We start from the raw sequence: 15,201 nt of genomic DNA on the forward strand, positions 1-15,201 counted from the left end.
CAAAGATCGTTTCATCGCGGGACCCATGTAAATTCTATAACAAGGGGTATAGTATATGCCTTCTGGTCATCAAAGACTAGGGTCTTTCCTGATAAAAAGGACATTTGTTAATTCACAATTGAAGAGAAGAGTGTTGTGACACATCCGGTTCATTTTCTAGATGACTCTCAGATACATCATGTCATTTTTTGTTAATTTTGGCTCTTTCTTGGGTTATGTATAGTGTGAATAGGTTTGAATTTGGTATTATGCAACCATATACAGAGTTTCAAGGCGAGAAATTCTACCTCTTATGGAAATATGCTTTGAGGCCGAGGAAGGTAGTAATCATTCCGAAGCTTTACAGAGGTCTAGGTATTGTTTGTTACATACCATACCGAATTCATATTTCAAAAGGACCTTTAACTCACAATGCTAGAAGTTTCTCACCTGGGTACTTGTGTCAGAAAAGGAACTTTGGTACCTCATCTAATAACCCTTCAAATCTTAGAGCTGTATAGTACCCATAGCATCAATCTTGGTATTTTAGGATGGCTTGGTTACTATCCGCACAGTACCAAGTGTCTTGAACTGGTATTATTATGTCTCTTTGTAGTATTCTTTGTTTGGTTATCATCACTTTAGAGTGCCAAGAGTTCCCAACTTGGCACTTTACAATGCTATTGCTAGTATTTTCACAGTACTAAGTCATTGAGATTTTGAAACTTTGGTACTTCATCAAATGATTCTTAGAAACTTAGAGCTGAAAAACACCCAAAGCACCATTATTGGTAGTGTAGGATGGCTTGGTACTATCTCTCAGTATTAAGTCCACGGGACTGATATTATCATGTCTCTTTGTAGTATTCTTTGTTTGGTTGTCTTAACTTTAGAGTGCCGAGAGTTCCCAAATTGGCACTTTACAATGATGTTGCTAGTATTTTCACAGTACCAAGTCATTGAGGCTTTGGTACTTCATCAATTGATTCTTCAAAACTTAGAGCTGAACAATACGCAAAGCACCAGTCTTGGTAGTGTAGGATGGCTTGGGTACTATCTTTGTAATGGAAATGGACCATGAACTTTGAAAATAGCGGAATTAGGAGAATTAAAGAGAGAATTTTTGTGAAACTACTTTGAGAACATAGAGAGTGAAATTAATTAGAGGTAGCAACATAACCATTATACTTAGTTAACTTGGGATGAACAATACTTTTTCAAGAGAGAGAGAGTTTAGAGAACTTGACAACAATTGAGGACCGGATTTATGTGGAGCCGGTCCCCCCTCTGATAGGCTTTTGTATTATAGATTCTCCCATCAAGAGAGACTTGGTATAATACAATCTTTGTGTTCCTTATGACCTAGGTGAGACAATGAAGATGGAAAGCTTCATGCATCACAAGCATACCATAGACTTTGTAGAAAGCATTAACCATCCCCGGCCTCAGTCCCAAGGCCTCAAACACCTTCAAAGGTGGAAGAGCTAGAAGGGAATGAGGGTAGGGAAGAGGAAGAAGAAACATTCATAGGAGAAAGAAGTAGCTCCTCACTTATAACAACTCTTCTTGCTAGCATACATAATAGCATAGTAATGAAGATGGAGAAGATGGAAAGCTTAAGCATTGAAGCATGGCTCTTGGTTGGATTTGCATTTCATAGCCAAGAGGGTTGGTGTCGGCTCTCAACTTCTTAACAAGCTTGGAGAAGGAGATGGAGTTCTTCCACTTTCCCCAAGTGAGAATGAATGAAAAATGAGTGTGTGAGAGGGTGTATATCCCCAAGAACACCCTTGATTGCCTTGGTTGACCCCTCCTTGTAGCTCAAGCTTGAAGCTCATTGGACCCCTCTAAGCCTAGCCAATCACATGCACAATGCATTTCAGGCAACATGGGTAGCCTTTGGACAAGTGGCCGCCTTACCCCATTGAGAGAGAGAGCTTGAAAATATCTAGATATTTGTTGAATTGAACTAGAAGCTCATTGGACCCCTCTTTAGCCCAGCCAAGGATTCAAGCACACCGTGTGGCTAAGCATAGGGAGAGCCTGACATGTGTTCATGTGCCCCTTGAGAAAGGGGGTGCCCTTTGGGTGGGTGGGAGGTTAATCAAAGATTCATCTAACTTTGGGGCTTTCCCCCTCCTTTGTAGGGTCTCTTTTTAACTCAAGCACCTTACCCTCGATGCATGGGAAGCTTCTCAAACACCTTACTCATCAAGTATGACAAACACCTCAAGCACCTTAGTCAGCAAGCACGACAAGCACCTCAAGCACCTTAGTTAGCAAGCATGACAAGCACCTTACTCATCAAGCATGACAATCACCTCAAGCACCTTAGTTAGCAAGCATGCCAAGCACCTCAAGCTTGGGTCGGGTTTCCACCTCAAGCTCTAGCTTGCCTAAGGTTTAAGGACTTTTGCTAACCTTTGGAGGTCTTTAATGAAGCTAACCCTAAGGTATTGTAACACTAACCTTTGGAGCTCTTTAATGAAGCTAACCCTAAGTTCTTTTAACACTAACCTTTGGAGGTCCTTAATGAAGCTAACCCTAAGTTCTTTTAAGCTTCATTAGATGCACGTTTCTCTTTGATAGACTACCTCCTTTTGGATCCATATTGAGATGTAACCATCTATCCTCTTGGTCCCTTGCTGAGATAAGTCTAGAAGCACTTATTCTTTTGGACCCCTATTGACATGCAACTATTTCTTCTTTCGGTCCGCTGGTGAGATAGGTCTAGAAGCACATATCTACATCCTAACTCTTGTTCCCCTTTTATCTTCCCATATTAAATGATTAGTTTAATATGAGAAAATCATATGGTAAAGTTAGATAGTATATTTTATGACATTACCTCTCTCTTGAAATCATAGTCGTCCTCGACTATGAGGTGGAGAAGATAAAGCCTAGTCAACACTCCATGTTTCTTAGCGGGTAAAGGATCCCTTTTTACCCTACGACATCATTGCAGATGGATGACTAATCCATTTGGTTCTTGGGAGACTTAGCTGCCGCAAGCATGTCTGCTCTTTAGTCCATATCATACTTCCAAAGTCGAGTGACAAGTTCTACTTGGTGTTTGGGAGACGTCGTCACCACAAACATGATCCTAAGCATGCATACTAAATTTAAATTTAATCACAATAAAAAGAGAACTAGTCTTTAAGACACAATATTGTTCATTTAAAATGCATTTTGCATTTTCTTACTCTAGTGTAGCATTGTAAGCATTGACAATGTTCATATTATCCTTAAGCTAGGTTCTTTGTGTCCATCTAGCATCTTTAAAAGGATAACCTTAAACTTAATAAGATATCATTGGATAATCTTACAATTTCTTAATACCTTGTCTTCATGTCATAGGATGGACTCAGATTGAAATACTTCTTGATCTTTGATTTTTGGAGGGTCTGCAACCATTTCTCCTTTTGGTCCCCTGTTGAGATAGGTCTAGAAGCACACATAAATATATCCTAGTTCTTGTTCCCCTTTTATATTCCCATATTAAGTGATCAATAATATGAGAAAATCATTTGGTAAAGTTAGATATTATGTTTTATGACATTGTACACATAATCTATAAGAGGTAGGTACTTATCTCGTGGAGAACGTTGATTTAATTCCATGACATAGGCTTTTAGTGGACCAAGACTCATTAGTTTAGTTATTCCATGACATGCCAAAAAAGAAATCTAATCTAATTCCTAGATTCTCAAAGAGACCCTTCCAAAAATTACTGGTTATTCAAGGATCTATGTCCCACACTATGGATGTTGGCAAGCCATGATACTTGAAAATTTGATATCTAAAGAGGATTGCCGTTTGATGTGCCTTAATAGTGTTTTGGACGTGTGAGGGGGATGGAACCACACACAAAGCCTCTATAATCACCGACACACACTCTTGGGGGTGACACACACACACACACACACACACACACACACACACACACACACACACACACACACACACACACACACACACACACACACACACACACACACACACACACAATGGGGTACCACTCCGCTTACACAACCCACCTGGACAAGACAGGGAGCACACCGATGGAGTGAGAGCAGAGAGACTATTCATTTGCCCACTCAACAGACACACACACACACACACACACACACACACACACACACACACATGCTCAAAACAGGAAGATTTTTGATGATTAGATACAATTGAGCTTGGGCCAACACCAATGGGGCAAATAGCTCACACAATATGGATGAAATATGCCAGATACAATCACAAATTGGAGCAGAGACTTCGCTCACAGGAGAAACTTACACAGCCCAAACAAAATGAAAAAGTGAGAAATTTGGCAAAATGGACAGCGCCATTGTGTCCGAAACCGACAAAAACCCCAGTCTACAATAACAAAGTGCTCAAATCGGAACTCGAATGAGCAGTTTATGGCCAAAACAGGCTCCAAAAATAGCAAAAACTCAGTTGCGGTTGTTTCTCCTTTTCTCTCCATGTTTTGCTGGTATTTTTCTTAGGTTTTTAGTGTCCACACTTCACTTTATCCCTTGGGCACATTTGGCCTTTTTGTTGACCTCAAACGGACCCCGAACAGGCCAAAAGCTAGCCACACAGTGCATTTTTGTCACCCTTCTACATCCATCCGCACACCTGGCACTCAACTTTTTCCAACAATGCATCCCGCAACCACGTGAAGTGGCCCCCAAATATAGTCCTCATGATGACCTTTTTGCATAATTGATCACATGGAAACACCCCCATTGTGTCCTCACTTACCACGTGCAAGTATTTATCCCATTCGACCTCCTTACGCCACTGGATGTCATCTGACGCACCTGCTTACATCATGTCATCGGCCCGCGGATAGCTTCCTTGAGGATTTTTACGCGCTAGAAACTCCTCATTATTATAGAAAAACACACTGGTACTAGCGATAATGAAAATGGATATACTATGTACACGCTGTCCTACCTGTACACATGTGGGCCCCACGTAACCACCTGGCTTTGGAAAATGGGCAATCCTTTATTCGATGCACCATGCTTATATATGTACATATGCACAATCACTTGTTCCAAAAAACTCCTAACAACGGGCATAGAGTGTGTTTTGTTGCTAAGCCTGTCGACTGAAACAATCCAAGTTGCTTCCCTCGCTCAAATTTTGACTTTTGCACCATGCATTTTGAAACATACTCTTCATGATATGTTTACTTTTCATGGTAGGCCAACAAAAGTACATTTTTACTCCTTGAAGAGTAGAATATGGAGCTCCTCTTTGCCTCGCATAAGGATAAGCATGGGATTCATACATGGACTTTTTTATTGTATGATTGAGTAACACATAGCCTATTGCCATTTAGAAGATAACCATCCTCCACGGTGAATGGTTCTTTTTTCTTCCCTAATGCAAAGGCTGTAATTACGTATTTAAGTCTCGGTCAGTAGCATACTCATCTATCATAAAAGATAGATCATTGTGAGTTGCTATAGCCATGATATTTACCCTTGGCCGTAGTGAAAGTGCATCGACCACTTGATTGCACTTGCCAGCAATGTGAGCAATATGAAATTTAAATTGCAAAAGAAAAAATTCCCACCTTATTTGTTTGTCAGAGAGCTAGGTTTGCGTCATGAAGTTCTTGAGGCTTTGTGGTCCATTCGTAGGATGAGTGGAGCCCCCAAGAGATATCGTATTCACGTGTCTAGGGCATATAGAACAGCTAGTAGCTCTTTTTTGTATTTTCCCAATACTCGCTTATCGGAGTTGAGTCTTTGACTCTCATATGATATGGCATGCCCTTCTTGAAGTAAAATAGCTCCAAGGCAATCACCACAAGCATCACATTGGACCTCAAGTGGCTTTGAGAGATCTAGTAGTGTGAGCACAAGTTGAGAGATAAGCTTCTTGAACTTTTGCACCCCATGAATACTTAACCTTCTTTTTTGTTAAGTCATGTAATGGGCCTGCTATTAGTGAGAATTTTTCTATGAAGCATCTATAGTATGCACACATACCAATAAAGCTCCGTAGCTCCTGTAGATTCCTTGGGTTATGCCATTCTTTTATTACATCTAACTTTGTTGTATCCATACGGGTGCCATCTTTAAATATAATGTGACCTAAATATTGAATCTCTTGTAGGAAAAATTCACTTTTCTTTTGATTAATGAAAAGCTTATTCTCTCTCACAACTTGAAAGATTATCTGGAGGTGTCGCTTATACTCCTCAAGAGAATTTGAGTGGCTAGTGGCACATGAAATTTGTTTTTGATAGTGATCTTATTTAGTGCTCTATAGTCAACACGCATGTGATATGTGTCATCTTTCTTTTGCACTAAAAGTACTAGTGAACAGAATGGAGAGGAGCTAGGCCTCACCATCCCTTTTTCCACCAATTCATGCACTTGCCTCATGATCTCCTCTTGTTGAGCTTGGGAAACTCGATAAGGAGGTTTATTAGGTGGTAAGCTTCCTGGTAGGAGCTCAATTGCATGGTCATCATCCCTCATTTTAGAGGTAGCTCACTAGGGATGTCATCAATGAGAACATCTTGGAATCCATTTAAGAAATTAGACAACTCTAATTCCTCTTGATTCCCTTTATTGCTACTTGTGAAAACATTAGAATCATTTACAGATTCTCTAACAAAAATCATATACGCAAAAATAGAGCTTTTCATTGACTTACCCTAGCTTGGTGGTCAACTCCATGGATATGAAGTTGTGAGTTGAACAAGGATCAAACAAAATAAAGACAGCATATATGCTCTTGCATCTTTTCCCAAGCATAGGAAAGAAGAAATCCTTGGCAATAAGCACCCTCTTTTGGAGCTTCAACCATAGAGGCTCTAGGAGGCTCATTTGCACACATTTCTTTGGAGGCAAGCACGATAGACCTGTCCTTGCTCCCCGCACTTGAAGCTCTTGCTCCCCGCACTTGAAGCACCGGTTATCTTTGCGAAACGCTCTAGCTTTTCGGGAGAAAGTCGATTCTTGCCTTTGTAGACTCCTTTCTCCTTAGATTTATTGTTGTTGATAGAGTTCCCTTGGGAAGAATTTTGAGCATTGTTCTTCTCCTTTTCTTCATTTTTATCTTTTTTGTCCCCATGGACTTGGCATTTATTTGAGCCCCTTATTGGAAATTGATGCCCAAATCAACCATAGTGTGGTGGATTACTTTTGTGATAGAACTAGGACATTGGGAGTTGACATACTCGGCTATTTCTTCAGGTAATCCCACACATAATTGTTGCTTTTGCTCGGCGAAGTCTATTTTTTGAAAGACAATAGCCTTGAGATGTAAATCCCAAAACTTGTCCACATATTTGTGGATAGACTCTTGGGAGAGAAGCTTCAAACTCCGCCATTCGGTAAGCACTTTGTCCTTTGCATCGCTTGCAAGGAATTGCTTCATGATGGAAATTTGTAGAGTTTTCCATGTCTTTGGGGCTTTGCTGTTGCCATGAAGTCTAGCCCACCTCAAGTAGATTTTTGGAAGTGCAGAGGTACATGACGTAGCTTGGAGGACTCCATGAAGCCCTCGTCTCCAAAGGCCGCATCAAATTGTTGGATGAAGGCCAATTCTTTGTTGGTAGAACCAAGGGTGCCATCATAGGGGAGAAAAGAAATAACATTTCCTCCCTCTTTAAACTTCTTGAGCTTTTGGGACCTTCGCCATGCAGAGTAAGATTTGCTATGTCCTCTCCTCTTGTATTCTCTAGGAGAATAGCTATTTCTTTCATTGGACGAGGAGGAAGGTGAAGAAGAGGGAGACCTCTTTCTTGCCCTTTTCTTCCTTTGTTTCCTCTCTTCCCTTTCGGAGTGACAAGGAAAAGGACTGTGGGTTAATCAGTTCCTCTTGGGAGGAGTTGGCAATCATCTAGACTGCCATATTCGTGGAGCCATATCTTCAAAGGTACTTAGGGATTTTCTTCTTTCTTGTACTTTGGATTCCTCCTCTCTTATGGGTGAGAGGGAGTCTCATCAAGAGGCCTCCTAAGCTCTCTCTCCTCTTGGAAAGGAAGGGAAATCCCATAAGCACGAAGCTGTTGAGTACCTTTGGTTGCAAAGCAGGGTTACCCATAACTTGTTGCAACCTAGTAACAAGATAGTTAACAAACATGGGACATCATCATTAGCACCTCCATGTGCAAAATCAAAGTTGTAAATATTAATTCTAGTTCTCAAACAACCACACCCATGGTTTAGACACTATTGATTGCACAGACTAGTGGAGAGGGTCTAGCATTGCTCGATTGATTATAGTTCTAGTTGAGCTTGCTAGTAGCTCAATAATGGTTAAAGACAAAGGCAAGCCCCAAGAGACTCCATTATTAAGACTATAGTTCCCAACGATGTACCTTGAACTACGTCCTTCTCAACCAAGATAATAGATCCCTGTCCCACTTACCCTATTGCAGTAAACATGTCCAACCTTTCATGGACAACTTAAGGACCTCTCTTCTTAAGCAAGAAAAGAGAAACCAATAGCTCTGATACCAATGTAATGGAGATAGCCCATGAACTTTCAGAATAGAGGAATTAGGAGAATTAAAGAGAGAATTTTTGTGAGACTACTTTGAGGACATAGAGAGTGAAATTAAGTAGAGGTAGCAACACAACCATTATACTTAATTAACTTGGCATGAACAATACTTTTGCAAGAGAGAGAGAGAGAGTTTATGTTATAGAATTGACATTTTATTATTTATTGTAGCTGACAGATGGAAAAGACTTTACCAAGCTAGGCTACTGCAAAAGGATATTATATTTGATTATTCAAGTGCTCTTTATGAGCTTTGGCCATTTATGACTGGCCGGCCAGTTTGTACTCACTTTGACCATTCAAGAATCTATAAATTAAATACGTGCAAGAGGGAAATGGTCACTCTTGCATGGGGGGAGATTGCACCTAGTGATTGAGTTGTTCTTCTCTCCTCTTCCCTCTTCTCTCTCGCCGTGCCGGCGTAGCACTCCGCTCTAGGAGGTGCGCCTGTACGTGCTCTCTCGCTCTATCTCCCTCTCTGTCTCTCTCTGCTCGTGTGTAGCTTGATTATGTGCAAGGATGGTTGCCAGGTATGCAGATTTATGTGTCTCATCGTCTGTAGTATCTATTTTGGGTATTTTGCAGGGAACTCCGCACCTCCGGCTGTAGCAGTGGTATAAGAGCACAAGGAAACGCTCCTATATGTTGTGGAGAACAACAAAGGAATTCATAGCAACCAACTTATGGCTATCGTCTTCACTTTCAAATATCGAAGATAAGTTTGTATCATGATGTTTTCAAAATGAATGTTTTTGTTTTAATGATTACATTAATGCATCGTTGCTTGAATTGCATCACGAACAAATTAATTATTTATGATAGCTGAAGCTAGCTATACTAGAATTAATACATAATTAATTAGCAGTAAATTTCATTTACAATATCATCCGCATGAATAATCATGTGAGTATTGGGTACATAGGAAGTTTGGTACGGCGCTAGAGGTATAAGATCAAGGAGAGATCTAATAGAAGTAGAGTAGTAAGAGAAGGATTGGAGGTGTTCTGTCAGAGGGAATTAAAAGTAACATCATATTCGCAATTTCTCATGGAAACCTGTCCCAAGTTAAGCCCGAAATTTATAATTAACAAGGATATTTAGAAAAAAGAAAAGAAAAGCATAGGAGAACGATTATGACCAGCAGATGCATGACATCGCGAGCAGCAGGGTAGACCGAGCTCGCGTGCAGCATGGCGGATAGAGCCAGGCAGTTTCAACTCTTTCTCTCTCTCTCTCTCTCTCTCTCTCACACACACACACACACACACAATCACTTTTGCATGGCGTCGGCCAACCTCAACCAAACAGATAGTCTCTCTCTCTCTCTCTCTCTCTCTCTCTCTCTCTCTCTCTCTCTCTCTCTCTCTCTCTCTCTCTCTCTCTCTCTCTCTCTCTCTCTCTCTCGTTCACCTACCACTAAGCTAGATGCACGCATTCTCCGCTCTGCCACTGCTTTGCAGCGGCCCAATTGGTGCCAACCAGTTTCTCTTTATCTCTAAGGTGCCCACTAATTAGTACCTCTCTCTCCTTCTTGCATGGCCGCGCCAGCTCGTAACCATACACCGCTCTCTCTCTTTCTCAACTGATGGCGCAGCTGTGTGCCTTGCCATGCACACCACCAGCCCGGCTACACCGCATGCGATTCTCTCTCTCTCTCTCTCTCTCTCTCTCTCTCTCTCTCCCTCTCTCAAAAGCATGCAACTCGCTCGCTCAATCTCTCTCTCTCTTAGTTGCCGCCAGCCTTTGGGCCTGCATGGCATCAACCACCGAGCAATCAATGGTGGCTATAGTCCTGAGGACCTCGTGGTGCCCACAACCTCTATCTCCAGCTCACTTCAACTTCGCACACCCGCCTTCACTTCTACCACACCCCACTCCCAGTACTAAACGCTAACCATTGCCCACCACTTTTGTGTTATGCATGGCGCCAAACAATGGACCGAGCCTCTGCGGATAGGCAGCTCTCCTCTTGCGGCCTCTATAGCCAGCCCTTTGAATGTCACCCTCCTGAGCTGCTAACCACCTCATCCTCCTGATCAATCTCCCTCGCTCACTTGCAGTTGCCCTCCTTTGCAGCGCTGGGTCCTCCATTTTCTCTTGCGCTCGTGAGCCCTTCATGGATTACTACAACACCACACGAACACCAGCAATGCAAGCCAGTAAAGAGAGAAGGGATGCAAGCGTTACCTCGGTTACGCGCCTCTGCCTTCACACGTAAAGTAGAGCTTCGACCACATTTGGAGCCTGGCAGTGAAGCCTGACAGACTTTGCAATCGTCTTTAGGTTTTTGTGAAGCCATATTTAAAACTGCAGCATTCACAACTAAATATACGGTTTAAGAACCAGGGAAACTCTGGCAAAATCACACAGCCCAACAAAAGGTGATGTGTCGAATGAAGATGAGAAGAAGAAGGTCAAGGTTGAGAGAAGCCAGCTGGTTGTGCAGAAATTTTTACCTGGTAGCAGATGGTATAATCATTAGATTTTTGGACTACTCAGATTTTGCACTTCAAAAAAAAAATCGAGTCACCTGATTTAGAATTTTTAACACTTTGCATAATTGGAAGCTCAAGTTGTAGGAGGTAGAGGAAGCAATTACTGTTCAAAGATCAAGCCTCACTCATGGGGCAGAGCTACATGTGATATTAAGGCTTCGCTTCAGCTTATTATCGCTTAATTGAATTGTTAAAGTTGCAACATGAACTCTTTCAAAGTGCAAGACGAAAGGGACCTGCTGGTCAATAATGACATCATGTGTGAGGTTTTCCAAGAATGTGACGATGTTCTACCAGTTCAAACACCCGATGTTCCAGTGGCAATGGTCAAGCTAGCCTGCATACACAATCAACCAATGGTTACCAACCCATTACACTACGTAGCCCGCCATGCAGCCTCCAAATCCCACCAAACTTTGGGGCTCCATGCAACAAATTGACTGCTTCTTCCAACCACCAGACCCTTTGGAGCAATTACCGCGCCCGCTATCTTTTTCTCACCTGGAAGCATGGACACTACAGGCGCTGCATCTTCCTCGATTCTCGACTGCCAATAACCATCCACAACCAAAACCTTCTCCACTTGCTCTGCGCAGAGTGCAGGGAACCCATGGAGCACCGCCTTTTGCCTGGCCGCCTATCGCATCACGATGTCGTCCAGTAACTTAATTTTGCAACATATAAATCGCAATACTTGGCTACATTGAATTTGAGTATAATGGAACTGATTGGCTGATAAAATAGCCATGATGATTTTCGCGTCGCTGCATGATCAGAACAGCAACCGGATGGTACGTGGAAGGTTGAAGGACGTTGTGTGCAACCCACGTTAAGCAAAAAAAAAAAAAAAAAAAAAAAACACACACACACACACAAGAGAGATGGTGAAATTATGACAGAGCTGGCGTCGCAGCAATGGGTGCACAATGCACTCAAATATTAAAAGCTGCCTAGTTTATTATAATGACTTTCTTGCATGCATTGTGCGTTGTGTGTGAGACTAGTTCAAGGAGCTTTTAGCGAGGTGCATGCCGTCGACGGGCCACGGCTTGGAAACTTGACAGAAGGGACATACAGGAGGCTAGGCTACAAGAACCGCAAAAGAAACAAATTATAGGGTTTTCATTTCAGTCTTTCATTGTACTTCATTTTATTTTATTTGTACCTAGGCATTGGAATAGATACACAAGGATGGTATCAGTTTGTTCTCATACGTAATTTTACATTTTTAAGACGGTTAATATAACATTTCATTTCCTTTTCTCTCTCTCTTTTCCCCCCTCAACCAAACTGTGCACCCTACCTTTATATTTGATAACCCCAACCTCGCAAGTTGATGGCCTCTTGTCCCCCACACACAATCACTCGTCAATTTTGATTATATACGTATACACACTCACACAAATACACACACACACACACATACTGTAAGACTTATTCTATATGGTCTTTCATAGCTTGTAGTTATTGCTCGTGGCTACGCAATCTACGATTTGTGTGTGTATATTTAACGTGGCGATAAGTGCTGCTAGGTCTCTTGGTACTATAGTGTTTGTTGTATCCATTCAAAGATGACCATCGAAAGTAGTTCCTACGAAATTTTTCACGAGAAATTCTCTTTGGGTCAGAGTACTCATAGCAATGTTTGTCGATCGAGTTTGAAGGGCTTACCAAAAACAATTCCACACCTAAAGCTCTTTTGTTTTTAGGTCAAAATTCAAAGATTTTCAGGTATTCACACTAAAACTTGTCAAACTTTGCCGATTTACTTGAAGGAAACAATGGAATCTAGCCACTGCTTTGCTATTTTAGCTAGTTTCAATAACACGGGTGAAATTTTACTAGCTTCTAATTTTCTTGTGACAACAATGGTTTAAAATCTTCCTCACATATACAATCCACCTCACCGATATGTGACACCCATCTGTGCGACTTGAACTTTATGGGATCTGTACTTTATTTTGTTCTAACTTGCATAACATTACTCAAATGATGAATTTTGCTGTTGACCTTTGTTTTCAAAACATTGTTTAGCATTTGACCATTTGGATACTAGTCCATTCTTCACACCACCCCCAGGTACGTAACTTACCATTGTTTTCCATAGTATTTTAATTCTCCTTAATGAATCCATTCGTATATGTATCTATGGCTATCATATTTCTTCAGATATCAACAATTATACAACATATATTGTCTGCCTATACTGCATGATATCCCTCATCATACTCCGACAATAATAATCACTTTCTCTACTTGCTTGGAAGTTCATTTTGTTTGTGAATATATTTATGGACACAAAGACAAGCAGTTTGTAATAGAGATAATACCATTGGACAATTTGAATGGGAAAAGATCTTTTACTTTGTTGCATTTTCTTATGGCATATGAAATTAAGAATCCCTACAGTTCTTGAAATTAAGAATCCCTACAGTTCTTGCTTGTGCTTGCACTGCATGTAAATTCTATTGAGAGGATTTGGCATTAAGCTATGCAGCTACTCATATGCATTGCGGTGTTTTGAGTTAGTGAACAAAAATTTGTAAGTACTCTGCTACTCAACTATACTCCAATGTGGTGTGACACAGGTAGAAATTGTTTTATCTTTTTTTATGTCTAGCCTAGTCCATTGGTCACCAACACATAGATTCGCCAATTTAGGCAATGTGTAAATGCTCATCTTGGTGCAGATTTGCCGATTTAGGCAGCACATTAATAAACTTCAGATTTATTATTTTTACATAATATCCAATGCAGATCCGCCGATTTAGGCAGCATTAGTGCAGATTCGACGATTTAGGCAGCACGCTTTATTGGTGTAGACTCGCCAAATGAGGCAACACCAATCACAAAATCATGCTGCAGTGGTTGGCCACCATTGTAACTGGTATGATTTTGTTACCCGGGTACATAATGAGAGTGATTTGGATTTGGACTTATATTGTGGAATTGGAATTGGATTGGGAATTGGTATCTGGCGATTATTATGGCAGTGTTTATGTGATGGGACTTGACATTTATGATATTGATGATGAGTGTGACCAATGATATCCTGATTCATCAGGGTATGACATATACTGCTTATTCTAGTGGTATGGGACACTAGAATAGGTAGTATGTGGATGATGGCAGGCATAACCAATGTGTCTAATTTTATGGATTTTTCTTTTACTATTTGATACAGATTTCTAATCATTGTTTTTCACAAGTATTGTTTGCACATTTTCATCTTCTCAACTGAGGACAGTTGCTTTCCAACAGAGAGGTATGTTATAGAATTGACATTTTATTATTTATTGCAGCTGACAGGTGGAAAAGACTTTACCAAGCGAGGCTACTGCAAAAGGATATTATATTTGATTATTCAAGTGCTCTTTATGAGCTTTGGCCATTTATGACCGACCGGCCAGTTTGTACTCACTTTGACCATTCAAGAATCTATAAATTAAATACGTGCAAGAGGGAAATGGTCACTTTTGCACACGGGGAGATTGCACCCAGTGCTTGCGTTGTTCTTCTCTCCTCTTCCCTCTTCTCTCTCGCCGTGCCGGCGTAGCACTCCGCTGTAGGAGGTGCGCCTGCACGTGCTCCATCGCTCTATCTCCCTCTCTGTTTCTCTCTGCTCGTGTGTAGCTTTATTATGTGCAAGGATGGTTGCCAGGTATGCAGATTTGCGTGTCTCATTGTCTGTAGTATCTATTTCGGGTATTTTGCAGGGAACTCCGCACCTCTTGCTGTAGCAGTTTAGAGAACTTAACAACAGTTGAGGACCATATTTATGTGGAGCCGGTCCCCCCTCCAATAGGCTTTTGTATTATAGATTCTCGCATCAAGAGAGACTTGGTATAATACAATCTTTGTGTTCCTTGTGACCTAGGTGATGCAATGAAGATGGAACGCGTCATGCATCACGGGCATAACATAGACTTTGTAGAAAGCATTAACCATCCCCGGCCTCAGTCCCAAGTCCTCAAACACCTTCAAAGGTGGAGAGATCTAGCGGGGAATGAGGGTAGGAAAGAGGAAGAAGAAATATTCATAGGAGAAAGAAGTAGTTTCTCACTTATCATCACTCTTCTTGCTAGCATACATAATAGCATAGTAATGAAGATGGAGAAGATGGAAAGCTTAAGCATTGAAGCATGGCTCTTGGTTGGATTTGCATTCCATAGCCAAGAGTGTTGGTGTAGCC

This window comes from Adiantum capillus-veneris, chromosome 2 (genome assembly GCF_014529385.1).
Source record: "Adiantum capillus-veneris isolate H3 chromosome 2, ASM1452938v2, whole genome shotgun sequence".
Taxonomy (NCBI): Eukaryota; Viridiplantae; Streptophyta; class Polypodiopsida; order Polypodiales; family Pteridaceae; genus Adiantum; species Adiantum capillus-veneris.